Consider the following 21,806-nt stretch of genomic DNA (forward strand, 5'->3'; position numbering starts at 1 on the left):
AGCTATGAAGAAGCAAGTACCTTTCAAGTAGCTGTTGGCTGCTAATTGATCTCTCCTTAGCTTCATCTTCACCTGACTAGGCATGGGCAGCTCCTCCAGCATGGTAGGTCATGTTCCAGTAGACTGCATCTCCCAGATAAACCTCATTTTCCTGGACTCTTCCTTTTTTATACAAGTCACTCCTGAACAGGGGTGACCAGAAAGTGGACATAGATTTCCAGGTGTGACTTCACCAACACTTTGTTGCACACAATAACTTCTCCTGCCTTACCTGCCGTGATCTTCTTAATAAACCCCAATATGTAGGTTGACTTATTTATTGGCTCATGCTGAGCTTCACTGTAACCTCCTGGTGCTTTTCAGCAGGGTGGTACATATCCAGTCAGTTCCTAACGTATGCAGCTGTTCTTCCACAGGTGAAAAACACATTTCTCCCTCTTGAACTTTATAGCCCACTCGTCAAGTTTCTCAAGGAACCTCTGAATTGAAGCTCTACTCTCTGTTGTGCCAGCCATGCTCTGTAATATCCTGAGGGATATCCTGTCTTATCATCCAGGACATTTATGAAGCTATTGAACAACATCAGCCCCAGTACAGACCCTTGGGATGCTCCTTTTGGTAGCAACTTCTAAAGAGATGTCGAGTGATGGATTAATATCCTTTGAGTCCCTCCGTTTAGACAATTTTAAACCCATCTATATATCAATCTAGCCATTTCCTCAGCTTCCAAATGTGAATACAGTGGTGGTGGGTGGGGTGTGTCAAAACACTACTCGAGTCTAGTCGTCTCTGGTCCGTTTCACAGTCCTCAGGGGACTTCCCTCAGTCTCTTGATTTTGCATAGATTCTAGTCAGAGGCTGTGCAATCACGTCAGCCAGTGCTTTCAGCACCCTTGGGGATCCCCTACAGCTCCGTGCATTTCAACACAAAAAGCATCTCTAGGTGGGCCCTAAACTGCTGTTCCTCAGTTGTTGTCTCTGTCCCTCTTTTCCACCTTCTCCTGGTATGTATAGGGATCTGGGAAAACTGAATTTGCCTGCCTGAAATGTATTTGATTGCAAAAGCTGTGTGGTTTTTTATCCTGATAAAAGTATTTTTCCCTTGTCAACCCAAAAAGGTATATCAAACAAACAGTGATTGCACTTGGAGCTTAATAGTCTTGTAAACAATATAACTCAAGTAGATGATCCAAGTTGCCATCACTTGGTAGATTCAAATCAAAAAAATTATGTAATTTGTCCTCTGCAGAATGATCTTACTGGTTGATATACTGTGTTAGGTACTACAGTGCACTATATTTAAGAACTACAAATTTCCTTTCTTTTCTCCCCAGGATGCTAGTGAATACAGATGATACTTCTTGGTCTACAGATGTGAGAGATCTCTCACAAAGAGCTTCAATAGGTGAAGAGTTTTCTAGAATGGCCTAGGACATTTTTTTATATATATAATTTTTGTTTCCTACCAATACGCCTGCATTTAAAAACAACAACAATGAAATTTTAACATGCTTGGGTATTGCTTACAGTGTCTAAGGGAACCAGTGAAGTACTCAGTACCTGGGTACCATTATGTTAAGCATGGAGTACACGGAAAATCAAAGATTGTCTTTGAGATGAAAACTGTGAAGTCTGCCAGAAAAATTCAGGTTCCTGAACATGATCCCTTAGTGTCATCCCCCCAGTGGCACCCCAACGTACCTGCCAGGCCTGCAGCTGCTGCTCCAGAAGAACACAGGTCTCCCATAGTTTCTGTCTTGGCCAGACGCATGCTCTACTGTATCCTTGATGGTATTAACACCTATGTTTACACTCTTGCCTCTTAAGCTACCTACAGCACATGACATAAAACACACAGAATTATTCAGCTTAAACTTAAACCATCTAAATTTATTTTATATGCCAGGACAGTAACAACCCCAGCTCCCCTTACAGTCTGCAGAGATCTAGACAATACATTTAACAAAATTAGGCAGCCGTTCAGCTCAGCCTATTAGATAAAAGGGCCTCACTCCAGCTGCCCACAGGTAAGATCCTGCTGACTTTTGAGACACCCTTGGAATAGCCGCCACAGGGCTTGCAGAGAGGACAAAATCTGTAGTATCTCTGCTGGAGGCCATGTCAAAGCAGCTGAAAACACAATGAAAAACAATGTTCAGGTAACTGTGTCCTTTTCATTATAAGTAAAGCTTGTGAAATACTTCCTTGGGTTAATTTTTTCTGAGTAGGTAGGGATATTTTTAAATATCTCTCTTTTATTGTCGTCATTCTCATTCATTTGATTGGTGCATTAGTCTTCCATTATATGATTTTATTCTATATTGTATTTTAGCTCTCCATCAACTTGGTTATTCATAAACTCCTACACACAGAAGGAACTAATATTAGTAAATCATTCAGAAGGGATAATGTAATTTGTCAAATATTGCTAAGCTATTCATGTCACCACAAAAAGATGAACATTTATTACTTTTTTAAGGGAGGCATTATGTTAAGTATTGATTAAAAAATAACTGTTGAACCTTTTTTTTAAAGTAAGACATCTTAAAACCGGTCTGGTTCCAATTATTACTACGTAGAATGGATCTAACTTAAGTAAAATACGCTTTCTAATTTTTTATTACTATTTCTTTTATTGCCTATTTAAGCGAAACCAAAATACAATTGTTATTTTTGCAGTTTAAATTTGTTTATGAAAGTTACTTCATCTAAACTCAGTGAACATAAACCTTACGTTGCTGTCTAACTAAACTCATATCTCGTGAGCCGTTGACAGACTCGTTGCCAAGGCCATACAGAAAGTCTATTGTGAAAGCCAGCTTTCTTCTTTTGACCTCTATGTCCCTCTATATGACAATTTCAGCTTTGCCTTTAACTAACATACTGCACAGTATAATAAAAATTATCCGTTGAAGACACAAGATGACTGCAGGCCATTCCACAAAACTTTTATGACATTATTTTTCAGGTCGGTTGACATAACGATCATAATAAAAATTCACCATTTTTATTGGAAAAGCCAAGATATAATTGTAACAGCATCTATTACAGTTTTTTTATATCTGTTTTTCACTTCAGAGATTTGTGATTTATTAGTTGCAGTACATTAGTTCTTTGTATAACTACAAAGATGTGGCTTGAGCCCCAGTTCATCTGGATTTTACTAGCAATTAAGCTGGTCTTCGGGCAGCATATGCAGCCAGAAAATGTGCTGAAGTGAAAATTTTCCTCATCAACTTTGCTTTGAATAAAAGTCTTCTAATCGGTAATTTTGTTTACATAAATTTCAAGACAAAATTATATTATGACTTAAACTATGTTTTGCTTTGACAGTGGTATTTCTTTGTTTTTCCTGAGAAGTACCAATAAGGGGTGATTTCAAATAATTTTGTGTAAATACTTTTTATTATTGCTTATGGCTTTTGATTCATTTACAAAACAGCTCTTAAACTTTCAACTTGACACATGAAAACATAAACTACTTGGCTTGTGTACTTCTCATCTAATTTCCTAAAACTGCTGTTTAATTTGTGTTCCCACAAAAAGATTTCCCGCTGAAGTGTTGCGCTCTATCTATATGTAAATTGAATAATCTTTCAAAGACAGGGAAAAGGAAGCACTATTAAACATGAAGGCTCATTTCTGTAAGAAATTAAGCACTATGACTTCCTACAATAATAAATTATGACCACAGAAGTTCATTAAGAAAGAACATGATGCTGTTTGTTAAACTGTTTGTCAGCAGTAAATAGGTTATCTTACATTTAATGGAGTCATAAACATGGGAAAAACTTATCTTCATTATCTTCTTTGTTTTTTACAGAAAATACCATGTGAAAATACCATACCTACTTTAATTCTCCTGATTTAATCTCTTGTATCAATAACTGATTCAAGTTATTGCATACGATTTGAAATAGTAGATAGCTAATGTCAATGGCTGTTAGTAAACAAACACCCTCACTGAATCAAATATGCCTATTATGTATAAACACTGGCTAGCAAAAATATTCAGAAAAAATATTGAGAAAAAAAATTTGCATAGATACATCATATCACACAAACACAAGGTGATATAAGGTAAAGCTTGAAGGAAACAGATGTTTATGGTTTAATATTGCAGCAATATTAAGCTTTCCAATAATACAAGTTTTCTAAAAAAATATGGCTATAACCTGTCTTTCTAATGCCTGATCACACAAAAAAAATAGTATGCCAGTTTTTCTCTGTGAAATAATCTAATTTTGGATATAGATTTGCTATTATTTCCCTTATGTTAAAGAATATAGATGTCTAAAGGAAAAACAGGCAACATGACAGGAAACGTCATAAGACCATATGGTCTGCACAAACTAAGTCAAACTGAGATTTGTTCCAGTAATTTCGGTTTAAAACAAAATATATACTAAGATTTCCAGTTGTTTTCAAAATTATTATCAGATTTCAGTAAATGTAATTATTTTGTGAATAGAGTGATCAGTCTGACTACACCATGGAAGTCTGCGTAGGTATGCAGGGAATGATGTACCATGCCCCAATATATGGTGGGACAACTTCTTTTCTCAGTTCTAGAGTCAATGAAGGTCTATTGCACTTCCCCTAGCATACTTCATTTGTCCTTTAATGAGGTTCAATTTTTTTGAACAAAAGTAAAATTGAACATTCTTTGTAACCTGAAACGTTGTCTTCCAAGGATGAATTGGGTGGGATTCACTGGGTCTAATGTAGATGCCTCTAATGTAATCCTCTGCATCTGAGCTGAATAGGAAGTAAATGGACTTCTAGAGAATGGCTTATCTCATGCTCAGATACGTGTTTAAATAGATCAGATGAATTGCAGAAGGGCTTAGATGTGTAGAGAATTGCCTTCCTCTCTTGGTTAATTATAAAGACAACCTCAGATGTCTCACGTTTAAACATTGTACGTGATTATTATACAAGACAGATGAGATGAATCGCATCCATAGTGCCTGGCACCTTGGAATAATCATGAACGGAGTTCTTAAATTGAGCTCCTTCAAGATGGTCACTGTGTATTTGGCCTATATATAAACATGTTGCATTGCATATAAAACTAGACTCCATTTTAAGACCAGGCAGTAATGTCCATCTTCTGTCCCATAAGACCTCTTTATCCTATTGACTGCTCCTGTACAGTCAGCCTTCTCTATATAGTATATATTCTTGGAGTTTCTGCACGCTTACACCAGATGTATACCTACAGTCAGGTAAGTTCTGTTGTGAGTCTCAAAGCACTGTCAAATACAACTATCTCTCCCAGTTGACTATATGAGGAATTAGGTACGTACCTTTGGCAAATGAACTCATTAGGAGTGAGACCCCCATCATGGTCAGTACAGAAATAAAAACACCAAGTAAATGATTCATATCATCTGTTCTTGCTCTCTGAGTTAGGATGAGATGGATTGTTCTACAGAACTACTTATTTCTCTCCATTGCCAAAAAAAAGGAACACAGAAAGACTAGGCCAGATTTTTAAAAATCTACATTTTAAACATCTAGAATTAAGTGTGACAAATCCAAGAATATTAAAATTTGGTGAAATTATTAAATTAGGCAAATTAAATCCCAGCACTAATATAAAATTGAGTACCGGAAAATTGCTGGAGTATGAAATGTAACTAGAATGTAGGCCTCTATGTAAGGACAGTATCATAGGTGTACGTCCAGCTATCATAACTTGTTACTCCAAGTGTGGTATTATCAACTTTTCTCTTGCAAAAATAAGGACGAATTAAAGTTTGTCCATTACTCTCCATAGAAAAACACTGCATGGAAATCATGAATTGTACATTATGGTCCGGAGAACAGACATTTCACATTTCATATTTTAATAATAGGATCATTGTGGACCTTTTGAAATATCAATAATAAATAGCACTATGAATTCTTCTTTTGAAACAGTCAGTGCAGCTGCTGGTTTTTCTCTATCAAAACTAAGGTGTGTCCTTGATATGACTCCATTGGCTTCATTCATCTATTTTGAGTGCCTGTTAATGTAATTTAGCAGTGGAAGCAAAATGGTGCAATGGCTACTATATAACTAATAAACTTCACACAAGCCACCAGCTGCTGGCCAATGGATCAAAATGTGTTGCTCAATTTGCTAGATGAAAGACAATTAAAACACAAGAGCATTTACATATACACACAAAATAGACACAAATTAATGGCATTGTTTTAAAGTGCATGACTTAGAAATTAATAGATATATTGTAAAGTATCAGAAAATTAAGCATGTCTTTTAAAGTACATCTGTAAGATCTGGGAGAAGATTTCTAGGGGAGTTCACTAAAAATGGTCTTGGAACATATGTTGCAAGTGGGATCACTTAAAGTGATACAAACACTAAATAATGTTAATTCTTTGGATTGTTTCCTCTGGCTCAATAGAAGGACAGCGCTAGCAAAAATAGTAATTGCACAGATTTCTGAGGAATTGTCAAAAGATAAAAGGATCAAAATATCTGAGAAAAATTAGGTGGCAGCAAAGAGAAAATGCAGCTAAAAGAGATGTGACATACAAGATTAATCAATTTACTCGCAAATTAGTTGAGGGTGCAATTGATCTCACCAAATATAGACATCTACAGTGTAGTATCTATATCAGATCTCAGCTACTAATCTCACTTAGAGAGCTGGAGAAGCAGGGAGAAATAAACATTTCTGGAGCAAAACTGTCTTGTCTTAAAGTAGACATCCAAAATAGGTCAAAGGAATGGTTCCCTGAAAGGGAGATTAGCTCAGATACGGACATCCACATTGTTATCTAATGTTAAGCAAGATGAATTGGACCTTTCTGCATTTCTTTAAACCTTACTTAGGATCAAAAGGTTGGGTAAAGAATAATACCTTCTATCTAACTGCTAGGCATGTTTTATGCTTTGACCTATTCCCTTGGGTTCTGGTGTGCTTTATCTGGCAGTGAAGAGAATAGTTGAATTTATGAACCTGCATTTTTTGGAAAAGTGGTCATTTTTTTGTTTTGTTTGGGTTTAGGGTTCTGTTTTGTTTGGATTTGGGGGGGATTGAAAGGAGTTTCTACTTTTCATGGAAGATTTTGAAAAAAATAACAGTTTCATAATGTGGAGCTATCAGTGTCACAATTAATCTGGAGTGAACAGATGGGCATTCAAATTCATATAACGGATGTTATGTGGATCAGTGCTCATATAATTAGTTGTGTATCAGTGACAGGACATTAGGTCACTGGGTAATTTTGCTCTACGCCAGATGATTCGCCTGCATTCAGAATGAGCATCAATCGAAAAAACACGCATCACATTCTGATAAAAGATATAGACAGACTCCAACAGTCATCAGCTAATCTTTGAGTTGCAGCAATAATACTACTTTTTTGGTCTCAAACAGTAGTAGCGGAGAAATGAGATGTTAGCTCTGCAAGGTTTTGGATATTGATGTATGGCTGGGACAGAGACTCCCTTTATCGGGGACACCAGTGACGTCTTCACAAACACTAATTACAGGAACTGTGCTCTTCTCACCTCAGATGTCTGTCATCATCTTTTCTCACATATGCGATAACTGTAAGAAACAAACCACAGAGAGTGGTGGTTTCCCCTAGTATCAAACATGGAGCTCTGTAGGAAGAAAGGAAAACAGACTGTTGTGAACTTTTCTTCCTTCCTTCCAAGCTTCTTATTGAGCCACTCTTTTTATTCTGATAAAAAAAAAAAAATAAAATCAGCAAATATATTTGAGACAACCTCTTTTGGTCTCCCTTTCTTTATGAAAAAATCTTCAATTTGAGTTAATATTACTAGTGCAATTGTTGGGCAAATTCTTGCTTAGAGGAAGGACATTAGGTTCCCTTATCTCATTCTGGCAGTAGGCCTTGGGAATGTCAGAATCCAGGTCAGTAATATCCAGATGAGTCCACAAGCATTAGCAGCATTTTCTAAATAGAGGTATGCCAGATCCAGCCTTACCGCAGAAGTCAGACAGGAGGTGGATGGAAGAATGACATGAGCTTTAAGCAAAGGAAGGGGACCTGGTTCAGGTCCTGGAAAGCAGAAGCTCTGTCTTGTGGATTGGCAGGTGCTTTGCTCTTCTGTTATGGTCAGCAGAAAATTAATGTACTGTTGTGGAAACCCAGTAGGTGAGCGTGTATCCAGACTCCAGTGTTCATCCAAATTGACTTTTCTTCCTCTGGTCATTCCTCTTTGGTGGATCAGTGGATAAATCCCCACCTTTCACCTTGATCCAGATGGGGCCAACTGATGCCTGAAAGTTGAATTTTGCCCAGATAAATGTTATGAATGGTCAAATTACAAGATGGGCACTGATTTTCAGTAGGCTTAGGGTCTCCTAACTACAGCTACCAAATCACTTAACTAGCCAGGAGAATCAGGATTCAACACCTTAAAACTTAGTTTGGGTGTAGGTATTTGCAAATATGACATTAACACTGCGATTCCAATGTTGTGGGATTGGCAAGCCAAATATCTTCACAAAAAGTGAAGTACAAAGCCTAGGAAATAGGCCCCTGCTCTCTTCTCAGAGATTGTTAGGAACATATACTCGATACGTAAATGTCTACTCTGCACGTTTCCTTTCACTGTGCAGACTCTCCTGTGCTGTCTCATTCTTCCATCAGCTACATTTCTTCCAAGGACTCTCAGAGTTTGCAGCATCCTATTTAAAGGTGAATGAATTCTTAGAAAACCTTCATGTGCTTGCAGCACTGGGCTTTCAACATCTCTTTACTTGTCTTGTAGACTTGAAAGCTCAGAGTAGCATCCAGGCTGTAATGTTAGTACCCAGAAGTAGCTCAAACAATGTGCAACTATTTCAGATACTTCTGCTGAAAACTCTTGATACAAAATACTCTTTTTTTATATGTATTAGAAGGAATATACTCTGTCAATAAAGAGCCCTTTACAAAGTCCACATGTTCTCTTACATTATGCACCGTCATAACACCATGCCTGTTCTTCTAGAAATCCTTCAGAGATAAAATCCTCATTTTTACTTTGACTTTTTTCTGCCATCAGGCTGCACAGTTTCCATCTTATTGATGATAAAATTAAATAGAACATAATTTGACTTCTGCTGCCATGTGTTAAGTTTCCAGTGGTACCAAATTTGAAGAGGTGCTGTATGTAGTCCCTATAGGATTTTGCAGTCACTGTAGGGATCCAGTGACTGCTGGGTTATCAAACCACATGTCTGAGGAAAGATTAAATTTTGGTATTGGTTTCATATCTTATTGACTTTGGCTTGAAATTAGTCAACATTTGAAAATGGAAATAGTAAAGAGTCACAGAAAGTTCAAATTCTTCTCAAACTGAAAACCAGAACTTAAGTACAAAAGTGTTCCCGTCATCTAATAAAGCTGTTCGATTTCACTTCCAAACCAGCCTTGACCCTGCGGCACCCAAGTTCCATATCTACAAAAACACACATTTCTTTACAAACACTGAGTGGGAATCTCTGCAGCACTCTAAACGTTCAAAGGTTTAACGCGGATAATGTCTACTGAATTTGGTGGAAGGTTGGTGCTTTAAATACTTACAATATCTGGCCTTCTTTCTTTTTGTCCTCACTGCCAAGATTTCAATTGCATACCTGTAAAAACCTGTTAACCCACAGATCAGATTAGGAGACAAGAACTCTGAACTTCTCACACGTGGGTCTCTAAGCTTATTCTTTTTCACAAGCCTGGACCAGATAACTGTGTGTTCTGACCAAGAAGTGACAAATTAACACACTGCAAATAAAGCATACAGGCTAAGATGGGAATGAATAAAAGCTTCCTCAGCGTGACAGCCAACTAATCTGAAGAAGCAGAGGTCTTAACACAACAGATAACTTTATTGCTATCACATTGTGAATATGATTTCTCTTTCAAATTAAGAAAAAAAACTTAAGCAGAGATAGGCAGAGATGGAAAGGATAGAGCTAAGCAATGAAAGAGCAGCAAGGATGGACTAAGACCTCCTTTTTTTCTAGCAAAATGAAAATGGGAAGACAAGAATATTTTTTTAGTATTTTTCTTTATTCCAAGGTGTGTATCTTCCATCTCCAAGCAAGCCTGTTTTTCTGAGATTCGGAGAGGAAAAAAGAAGCTAAAATATTTTGTGGACTTTGGATGAGGTATTTGGCTGCTTTCCACTCCCGAGAAAGCCTTGGCTTGTCAGAAGGAGATCTCCTGATGCCTGTGAGATCTGCTGCTTTGCTCACACAGGGAAGCAAGCACGCTGCTTACACATCCAAACGTGGATCTCTGTTCTGATTCCTGTTACAGCTTGCCAGGAACAGACCCCTAAAGCAGAAAACAAGGATAGGCTGGACAAGCGCAATTTAGTAAATGTTTGATGGGAATTGTTGTTTAACAATTTTTCTGCTATTACAAGTATAACATTACCCCTTGAAAGCAAGAAGGAACTCGCAGAAAAATACTATCACACATAATGTCACATATTGTCTGAGTCATGCTTCCCAGGAGTATTCTTGAGCGTGTGTGATTTATGCCCATGGGTGTATTTAAAGTGTTCATCAGAGCCACCTGCAGTGCAAAGCCCTCTTTATTCCCTTGCCAGCTTATGGTGCTCGGTAAGTAATAACACCGTGGTCCCTAAGGACATCGAGACTCTCCAGTCTATTACTTTTCAGGAGCTCCATCTCAGGCAGGGGTCTAAAGAATATCATAAATAGTTGTCCGAGAGAAGTAAATTGGGGACAGTTTAAGATCTGCTGTGGGCAAAGAGTAAAGCTACTGACCTTCTTAGACATCTAGTCTGGATGTCTTACATTGCTCTGGACATCTTTGTCTCTCTCAAAAAATTTTGCTTGTCTTTCTGTGTAATAGCTGTGGATGCCTCCCACGGCCAGCAGAATGAGCCTGAATTGTTCAACATTACCTGCAGGAGCACCGGGGAAACTGCAAACTAGGCAGAAAAAGGCACTGTGCTGTGAAGGCAATTTGCTTCAAAGTTTGTTTATTTGAGAATTTTCATTCTTGAGTGGAGCAGGATAGAGTGTAACTATTTATTCCCAATTCCCATGGAGACTACTCAATGTGAAGTGATGAAATAAATCCCTGGCTGGTGTAAGATCCATTGTCAGTAGACAGGTATTTTCTGGGTTTACCCTCTGCCATTCGTGAAGCGTTGCTGCTCATCAGTTCACTCCACATCCCCTCGTCCAAGGGGTTGTTCCCCTAACATCTCCTCAGCTACTGTTGCTTCATGGAGCGCTGGCAGAAGGATGCCAAGAGCTTTATGTTTCTAGCCCAGAACTTTTTCACCGACAACATCTGCGAGCAGATTTGAAATGGCAATGGTCACTCAAAGGGGAAGAAGGGTGAAGGAAGCAGAAGACTCTTATGATCTTCATCTACAAACAGAGGGGTTTGTCTGATGACAAACAAAAAACATGTTCCATGAGCAATACATTAGATAAGTTAACTTTGAAATAAGAAAAATTTTCTATTTGTTGGTTAATTTTGTCAGTTTTCTTCTACAGATTGATTGTCACTGATTTTCCGCTTCAGCTACATGGCAAAATTAGTTGGAGGAGTTGTCTTTCCATTGTGACTCCTGAGACTTCCTGGTGGGACTTAAACCACGTCTCAAAATAACTTTGTGATTTGTGTTTGTGATTGTGCTGGTGACCACTGGGTACCTGTGCAAATGGGTTCCTGGAGAGAGCCCAGGACCACACACACGCAGCTGTGTGCGCCGCACACGTTACCTGCCCCAGAGCTTTCCGTAGGCTGTGCCACAGCGGCACAAGCTCCGTCATCGCGCAGGTGAAATGCTGCTAACTTGCAATGCCACGCAATGCTAAGATTGTCAGAATATCATTTAAAAAAAAATAATTAATATGTTTCTGGCAGAGCCCAAGCCCCAAACTGATAGTTTTCTTAGATTTTGAAGAACACGTGAACAAAAACATGATTTTTACTTCTATATCACACTCTCTCAGTTTGCTCAGACACTTCATGATCATTCATCCTATATTTTTGTCATTGTATTTGTTGTGTTAAAATGTTTTCAAAGAGGAATATTAACCAAAACACATACGTTAAGTGTGTGTTTTCAACACAGTGTCTACCATGGCATGCAACAAGGTCACGATACTAGATGACTCCCGTAATAAAGGTGTGTAGTGCCATTTGCTGACAGGTGACATTTCTGCAACCTTTCTTGTACTGGCATATCGTTACATGCCCTGTGCCACGATGTCCTCTGTGCTACAATCCATCATTCAAACAGGTCAATGCAGCTCCTGACATTTGGAACCACCTTCCTTTATCCCACAGGTTCATTGATTTGTTAGCTCAAAAAAAACATGCTTCCCTCTTCTCCACATCTTCATTTCTCTCTCTAACATTGTGTTCCTCCTTTGATGTTTTAATTGCATAATATGCTTAGTAATACTTTTTACATAAAAGGCAATAAAAGCATGAATAAATAAATGTTCTGTTCTGTTGATTCTATTTTTAATTTTTCATTAGACTATCAGTTTTGGTCCGCTGATAGATACCAATGCTATCATGTTATTCTGTGAACTGCCTGCATCAGCTCACGTGTATTGTTTTAACAATACTAGGTGTAGAAAATTAGTCCTCACCTGGTCCATATCATCAGGTAAGCAGCATGAAGTCAGCACCTGGTACAAGGCAGGATTAGTTAGAGATAGGTCAAACTGTGTAGATAATGCTCCCAAAGAACAAGGATTTTTTTTAGGAAAAAGAAGCAGTCTGTGAAAGATCAGAAATAGGTGGATTATGAGATGGAGTTCTGGGGTTAACTTATTATCCTTACTTACATAATTCACACAGTTGTTGAATCACAGGTAGCCTGCTATTATGCACCTAAAAATACAGCAATTTATTAAATCTGGTTACTCAGAAAGCACTGCAAAGATCGCACTGGAAATAATTAAGGCCTGATGCTGTAGAATTTGAGCAGAGACTGTTGAAAACTTTCCATCAAGTAACAGGTCTTTTCCAACCAACCTTTTCAAGAAAAGAAAAAAAAATAATTTTAAAAATTGCAAATGAGATTAAAATCAAATGAGGTTAACTCTGAAGCTGCTGCGGTACCTCTGCAGTTTAGCTCAGGCCCATTCCTTCCACATACCCTGGCTAGGCAGGGGTGGCGAAGCTGCCATCACATCCACTTTCCGCACCCCACCAGGGCTGGCCAGGGCACAAGTCAGTGCACCTTGAAGTGAACGCCTGAAGAGGTCAACAATGACCTCCAAAACATCACAGCAACATTTCAGAAAGTAAATATTTAAACTTTGAGGGCAGGAAAAGGAGATTCCTTCCCCCCACAACCCTTAATGGGAAACTGAGGCACAGGGGGGAAAAAATATCCTTTTCTTAAACTGCTCTCACAGATTGTCCTCAGCTTTCCCCAAAGGTGGCAGAAGTTCACTATTCATCTCCTCTTGCAGGAAGTGCCCTAAATATTGGTAGCTACTATGTCTTCGTTACTGTGATGAGTTTCTAGCCTCCGCACACACAGAGTTGTGTATCAGCCTGGGCATCATCTAGGCACATGGAGTGAAAACTGCAACAAGTTATGATTATTACCTGGCATTTTTTCTACCCAATTAACCATATATCCAAATACATGCTGCCCACCATATTCAAAGATTTTATAACATACAGAAAGACACTCCTCCCAGTTTCAGGTGAACTCACCTTCACATTCAGATCCTAAACCTGAAATGGGAACTTGTCCTGTGAATGACAACAGTATGAAGAATTAAATTTACAATGGTTATCAATCTTTTCCAGCAAAGCCAGTAAAATTTTTACCTTTAGATTCAGTAACAATGGAAGGAGAACTACATCTCACAAGCGCACCTTGCATTTTGATGTATGTAAGCAGAGAATGAGAATTAATGGCCGTAACATAGTGCCCATTCCAAAGACCTTGCCAAATAAATAATCCTCCATTCTTTTAACAGCAACCTTCTTAAAAGCTGCCCCAATATAAGGCACCAAGCAGTGAGGCTGAAGCTGCTAGCATAACGAAACCTGCCAAGAAACAAACATTTAAATGAGGCAAGTGCCTTCTTCAGGTCCTAGCATCAGAAAGGGAGCAGCAAGCCTCACGTATCCTCCCCTCCTTGCTACAGCCACAATTAGCAGCCCAGAGACAGCAGCTGAACAAATCAATCAAAGTTGCATTAGGTTTCTTCCTTGCTGTAATAGACAAAGTTGCTGTCACTCTGTTTTGGAAAACGAAGTAAATGTAACCATTTTACAGGCTGAGTTCAGAGTGAGGTGGTGAAGCCTCCCAGGAACCGGATCGAAAGTGCTGAATTAAGTTATACTTTTGTTCACGTGGTTTAATGCCAAAGTCACTTCCGCATAGTCTTGGTTGTTTCTGGTGCTCCTGGCTTGGTGCTGCCTCAACTCCTGCTTCTTTTTAGAAATACTAGATTGCCAGTGATGCTGCCCTGTCACTGTTGTTGTCTTCCACTTTCTCCTTCCTTCCATTTTCCTGTTCTATAATAAACCGTGGCAGGAGGTTTAGCCATCTGAGGTAATAATAACTAATTACACTATAATGGTATTTTATTACTTGTCATTTGTATAGCAGCCGTCATCTCCAAGGGCGTTTTACAAACAAACCATGGTAGGAATAACCTTTTCAGTGCTGAGAGTCACACACAAGCTTTGGGCTGCAGACAGCCTCCAAGCTGCCACAAGTTGTTCTCGAGGTTCCCCAGGCCCTTCTCCCTCACAGGCAGGGTGACACCTTGCTGGAGCTGAGATCCCCAATGAAGACCACCATTTTAAGAAAGCCCGGACCACTATGGGAGCCACAGTCGCTAATGGATGCTCTCCTTTCCCTCTTGTTCCCGTGCAAAGACAACCAAAAGGATGTCATGGGCCAAACAGAAGGCTCCCCAGAAGTACAGCTGGCAGACAGGTCACCAGCTGGAACACACTGAGCCAGAGTAAAAGAGGTGAGTTGTCAGAAACTGAAAAGTTGTGTAATCTTCACAGTTATGACAGCTCTTCAGAAAAGGATGCAGCTACTGACTCTTGCAGACAACACTGAGCACCCCATGTCGGTTTTCATACATAGCTATGGGACCGATGCCCGACGGGTGCAGTCCATAACAACTATCAAAATCCAGCTGTCCTCTCCCAGCGCTGGGGACGTCTGCATCTCAGAGACAAAAGGCAAGATTTCAGTTCCAAGTTTGGAGCTGAATGTAAGTATCTGTGCGCACACTGGTGCCTAAGCTGCCATTGCAGTCGGTGGAGAACTAGTTGAGATTAAATTCACCTCCCACTGCAGGTGAACGAGCAGCTTACACGTGAACACCTACATGTTGACCCCCGTATTTAGCTGTCTGAGTCTGGAACTGAATCTCACCCAAACTGTTCTGCAACCACATGACAAAATGACAGTGACGCACCTGTACATCCCCTTATAGGTCACTATTCCACCTCACCTGGGTAGCTATCTGATTTCTGGCACACGCTTTACTCCTCCATCAGCTGTTGTCTTGTATCTGCAGAAAAGTAGCACAAGTCTTTCCAACCTCTTCTGAACATGAAGGCCTTCACCTGGCCTTCACGAAACTATTTTCTGTGGGTGACTAAAATTCAAAAGACTCTTGCCTGTTCTGGGTGGCTGGGAGGGGTGTTTGCTCTACCCATTGAAGATGTCACATCCAGGTCCACTCAGAAGCGTGCTTTGAAACACAAGCAGATTGGCAGGATTTTACAAGAGGAAGGCCAAACTGTCATCTCTCCAAGAAGTTCTGCATAAAGTGGCTCTTTTAGATAGCTATCTGGCATAGCCCGCAAATGTTTTGCTGTTGCATTACATTGTTTATTAGCCATGTCCAATTAATTCAGTATGACAGTTCTTATTCAAATCTTTTTATGTTCTGTCAGTTATCTAGAGATAATGGGAACCTGGAGGTTTCTCAGATGGCTCTTGAAAGAACAAGTAACAGTAAAGTATAACAAGTGCACGGTCTTAATTATTTGAAGCATTATTAAGACTTACTTCTCCATTTTATCAGAGGCTGCTACTCTTGAAGCTAAGTGTAAATTTCCTTTTGCCCTAGGTATAAGCTGCTGTAGCTCAAACCAAAGGTCGTGATATAGGCATCGTGCATAATTAATTTCCCTAGCAAATAATTAAGCCACCTTTTGATATTATTACACTTGACCTATCAAGAAAACAGATCTTTCGTGCTATGAAAAAAAGCCAAAAATGCACTGGCATAAAATTCACAGAATCACAGAGTGCTGGAGGTTGGAAGGGACCTTTGGAGGTCATCTCGTTCAACCTCCTTGCTCAAGCAGGGCCACCTAGACCCAGTTGCTCAGGACCATGTCTAGGCAGGTTTTAATATCGCTGAGGGAGCTTCACTCAGTTAGTCATGGGGCAAAGACACTCCATCAGCTTGCATGTTGCCGAGCGAGATTCAGCAAGCATGTCTTAAAGCTCACGGACTTAATCTTTTTCCAGTTCCCTCCTGATGACTAGTCAAAGGCTGCGGCTGCATTAGTGGGGAGTAAAACCCCTCAGACAAAACAAATCCCGCAGAGACGTGGGGTTTGTTAGCTTCAGTTCAGTGTAACACTGCTGCTGTCTCACAGGCTCTTGTTGGCTCAAAAAATGAGCAAAGCAAGCTAACTTTGACCTGGAAAATACTGCTGGAGCCAAAGAAATAAGCTGGAAAGAGCTGTCCACAAGGCAGGAATCTAAGCAAATCTAGGGGAATGGGACTTGGGTTCAGCCAATTCCATGAAACGTTGTGTACATAGACAAAAGTGGAAGATAGGAAGAAATGTAAAAACCTGTAGCAAAAATCCAGGCAAATCCACATTCATATGCAGAAAATGAAAGGGAAGCAATATTTGTAGAGGAAAGACTTTATTTTTTAATAAATTTCCTATTCAGTGGTAAGAGAAAAAGTTACTGTTTCTCTGATCCTTCACCACAGTCACATTAATGACATGCCAATATTGTGGAAAGTTTTTGTTGCTGTAACATTAAATAAATAGTGTCAGGCCAATCTTTTTCAACCTTATTTGCTTTTTTTTTTTTTAGTTCAGGCACATTTTTAGTCCGTACACATGTATTGGAAACAGAATTTAAGAAATATATGTTTTCTATTACCACTTACAATACAGGCTAAACTTTCCAAACAAAATTGCAGACAGAGAAGCTATAGTAATTTCTAATATTAAAACATAAACCTAATAATTATATTCAAAGATGAATGTTTCATGCTAAAAGTTGCAAACGATGAGCACCCGTGTGCACCTGTTTGTGTGTAATGCAAATTCTACTTCCAAAGTAAACTGTCAGGAAAAGGTACAGGAAAGGTCTTATTGCCGCACACTTCAGAATAACCCAGGAAACAGACATATACCATACACTTTAATTGCCATTCCATACCGTCTGCAGGCAATGGAGAACACTGACACCACCTCTGCAAGCACCTACCTTTGGTGCCCAGGTTCCCTCTACAGTCAGCAGAGAGAAGTGTGTGCTTCCACTCAGCAATGAGAACCCCTAAATTCAAAACCTAACTGCTTTCCAATTTAGGCACCCTGCTTTGCCTTCCAGAGACTCTCTTGACCATACAGGCAGCTTCAGCTTCCACCTTAATATCCTCTAAATTTAGGTATTTGGTATTGGTATTAGATGTTTCGTGAAATTACTGGTTGGCTGTGGAGCAAAAAAAAAAAAAAGGAATAATTTAGAGGGGACTTAAATTCACCAGGTACAACCCAGTCTGACTTGAAATGTCCCTCAGCATCAATTGTTTCAGTCCTGCTCGTGCCTAGGACTACTAAACCCAAATGAGAGAAAAAATGAGGCCCTCTGAAGAAATAAACATTGCTCATGGCACATGAGGGTTTCAAGAATGCTATTGAGGCTAAATTGATTTTTTTCAACAAATCCATAGAATACACCTATTCTTCTCATATAATATTTGAATGCATGAATAGGCAACATAAAAGGAGATCAGTACTCACTTCCCTCCTTAAAGAAATGAGGTTCACTACAGTCTCCAAGCAACTGCCCTAACCACCAAATTGCCACCTTGTTAGCTACCATCCTTCCCTTTTGGCTTTTCTTTTCCCCCCTCTCAAGTTCCTTCAGAAAAGTATTGTACGTAGAAAAGCAGGTAGTTACAAATACAATAATACAATAAAAAAATTAACAATAAAACCTAGATGACACATTCACTGCTCTGTTTTTCAAAGGTATCTTACATCCAGTTAGTATATATAAAATAATACCTTCTCATAGACATGATGTGAAGGAATCTCTTTGGGAATAATTGTGTGGAAATAACCTATCACATGTATTTAATAAAGGGAATTGAAATCTCAATCAAACCATCTTCTATTGATTTTTGGAGCTTTACTTGCATACCATCTTCCACAAGCAAATGTTATTCTTCAAGAAGTAGCTCTGAATTTAATGAATTGGCCTTTCATTTGGGAAAGAATTTTCTCTAGAAAAATCTGAATTAAGAAGTATGAGTTGACAATTAATTAGATTTATTTTTTTTTTCTGAAATGAGTACAGACGCTTTCCAGAACTGATTAAAATTCCTCAGGAAGAAAGAGGGTCATATAGGCACACATATAGGAACCCCGTGAATGCTGAGTTCTGTTAAAATCATTTTCCTTGTGGCTAGAAGCAAAAAATTTTGTTGCTCACATTTTCTTCCTCTGCAACTCTGCTTTCTTTAGGGGGCAGAGTCAAGAATGTCCCTACAAAAATTTATTAAAAACAATCAGTTATTATTAATATTATTAGAAATGTGCCTTTGCATATTAGCAAATTAAATAAATATTCAAAATTTCATGTAATAATGTTGCCATTTGAAGAATGAGCTATTACAATTATGCAATAAATATTCACTCGGGTGACACTTAAGATATTTTCCTAAATATTTAGACTTTTTTTGATTTGTCTCAACATATTTTGTTTCATTGACTTTTTAGTCACAATTAAAACAGAATTTCAGTTCCTACCTTTCCCTCCAAGGACTGAGAAGACACCTGAGGAAAAGGATTGCATAAAAAAAAAAAGTGAAACTAACCTTAAAGATACGGGTGGAGGGTTTCCTATCATGAGGGCAAAAGCAATTACAACTCTGCTCTATATGCATCAGCAAATTGAATATTCGGCCCATGCACGCACAGAAGAACATCCCACAGAGGTGCTTATTCAATTACAGTTGACAGCAGTCAGTATTTCAAACCAAACAACGGAAAGACACGTGTCCCCGTAATCAGTGTGATGGCAGAGAGCCATATGCAGCTCTTCGAGCGAAGAACTAGGAGCAGCAGTACCCAGCCAGCTCAGCCTGTGCTCCTGCCACCTCTGCTAAGAAAAATACAATGCCCTTGCAAAACCAGCCGAGAGCAGCAGCACGGCAGTAAGAACAAGCTATAAAAGTGGATACAAAGAAGTGGTACCACAGCTCAGCGCTACCTCTGCAGCATTGTATCAACGAGACTTTAACCTCCGTAAACGGATTTTGCAAAACATGCCACGAGCAGTCCAGATTCCAGTTTTCTCTGCAATAATATTAATGAGTTATTGAAATGCTACTGACATTTAAAATACCAACAGCTTTCCTTGTTAGCACCAGATTGGGTGGTCTCTGTGTTCCTGGAAAGAGCACATAGATTAATCATGATAAATAGAAGGAAATAGCAGTGTAGTGGTGTTTAATGTGAATTTAAGATTGTTAATCTTCATTATTTTGCCTGTCTCGAGGCCTTTTTTGAAAAAAAGTTTGCTCCATACTATAGGCTAAAAAGGATTCTTCAGTTTCAAAAGATCTAAGCTCAACAGTTGTTCCCCTTTTATAGGTATTGAAGGTATTTATAATAAAGAATAAGGAATTTTTTATAACACATAAGAAATTTTTGTAATTCCATATAAGAATCTCACTTTTACATGTTTTTCATCCATGATGTCCTGAGGTAGGGTTCTTATTTCATTTTGGAAATAATTTGCTTTTTCTTTCGTTCTGCTTGCCCTCAGTGCAGCATGGCAGGTCCATTCCCAGAGACAATTCTTTTGAAAGTCCTCCAAGGAAACACAGGAGATGGGATTCCCTCTGCCCACATCTCACACTTCAGGGTCAGATATCTTCTTAGCAATCTCACTAAAGTGAGTGTCCCCTGGCAGTCAATGAAGAGAGGTTGTTATTTTGGAACCGAGGAAGATCCCAAGTTTAGTTCCCTTGAAGACACTTTCCCTGTCTACGTAAGAAAGTGAGTTGCTTCAGAAGGATTATTTCACCCGGCATATAAGAATTAGGAATAAATTAGGTGCTTTAGTGAAGTAGTCTGAAGTCCACTATATAAAAAATGTGTGACTGGTGTCTTAATCCTTGATCTCTGTCTCAAATGCAGACGTAACAAAAACGTCTTTGGTTTTCCTTGTATACAAAATTAAAGAGAAATTTTAAAATAGCAGAAATTAAACTGCACCAGAGGGGCTAAGGTACATTTATCTCTAATGATATCTGGGGATTTTCACAATAAACTCCATAAAAGGTGTTGTTTCCCCAGAAACATTGCAAGAAATCAGGATAGTGGGCAGTTAACAAGTACCAGGGAGAAGATCCGCATCAGAGCAGGGAAAGAAACTCCAAAGATTTCACTGTTTTCCTGTAGCTCCTTTTTCTGTGTTAGAGGAAAAATATGTCTTTCTGTGTTTCTTTTCCTTCCAGTAAAAAGCTGGGAGGAAGAAAACTCACAGCTCCTTTCTCTGAACTATAGAACTGTGCATAATGCATGTTGTACCACAGAAAACCATTTCTTCTCCGGTAAAGAGAAGAAAAGTGCAAGAAGTGAGTACTCACAAAACCGTACAACTAGACCGAGACACGGGTTGGATTTTTGTCAAGAAATTTCAGCGCATTGAAATGTTTGCAATGTGCTCATCCCGCAGTCACATAAGTCTCTACCCGCTGCTTGAACAGCCCCAGCGATGGCCCTATATATAGCCCTATATATATTAGCCTATAATTACTGGCCATGTATGAAGAAATCAGCCTGGCCCCACTGTGGCAGGCGGGGATGGTCCTGTGGGAGTGGAGCTGTTGCAAGCTAAACAATTTCCGAAGCTTTTCAGGGGTTCCCCAGGTGGTATCGGAGAAGTAGATTTGGGTCTAGGATTGTGGCAGTGCCAGGATGGAGACAGACGCCAGTTCTTTCTCAGACAGGTATAAAAACAGATGCAAGAATAAAGACATGGCCAGTAATTATAGGGAGGAAGAAAAAGCTATCTTACCTACTCCCAGAAATTAAGATCTAGTTCCTGAGATTTTTATTTCCCAGGAAAGCAATGAGTGGAGCTGTATTCTGTGAGCTGTGCATGCTCCCCATACACATGCATCCACACAAATTCCTCTCTAAGCTAAACACCTTCCTATTCCAGGAGATTCAGCTGAAGTCCCAAGGAGCCAAGTAAGTCCATAACCATAGTACAAGCTACATAACCTTTCTCCTCAAACAAGTGTTTCTTTTGTGAGAAATAAAAGAAATTTTAAAGAAAACTCAAGAAAACAAAACAAAACAAAACAAAACAAAACAAAACAAAAACACAAGCCTCAAGCAAGAATTTTCCTCTGAAAGAGAGGTGCTAGATATTGCCAGATGCTCCCTTAAGTCTGCTGTAGCCAGATTTTTTTTAAAAAATGTATTCAAGACGTTTAAATGGACAGTGGGAAAAATTCTCAAAAAAAAAAAAAAAAATCATTAACTCTTTCCTCCTGGCTCTATCATGG

This window comes from Chroicocephalus ridibundus, chromosome 3 (genome assembly GCF_963924245.1).
Source record: "Chroicocephalus ridibundus chromosome 3, bChrRid1.1, whole genome shotgun sequence".
Lineage (NCBI taxonomy): Eukaryota > Metazoa > Chordata > Aves > Charadriiformes > Laridae > Chroicocephalus > Chroicocephalus ridibundus.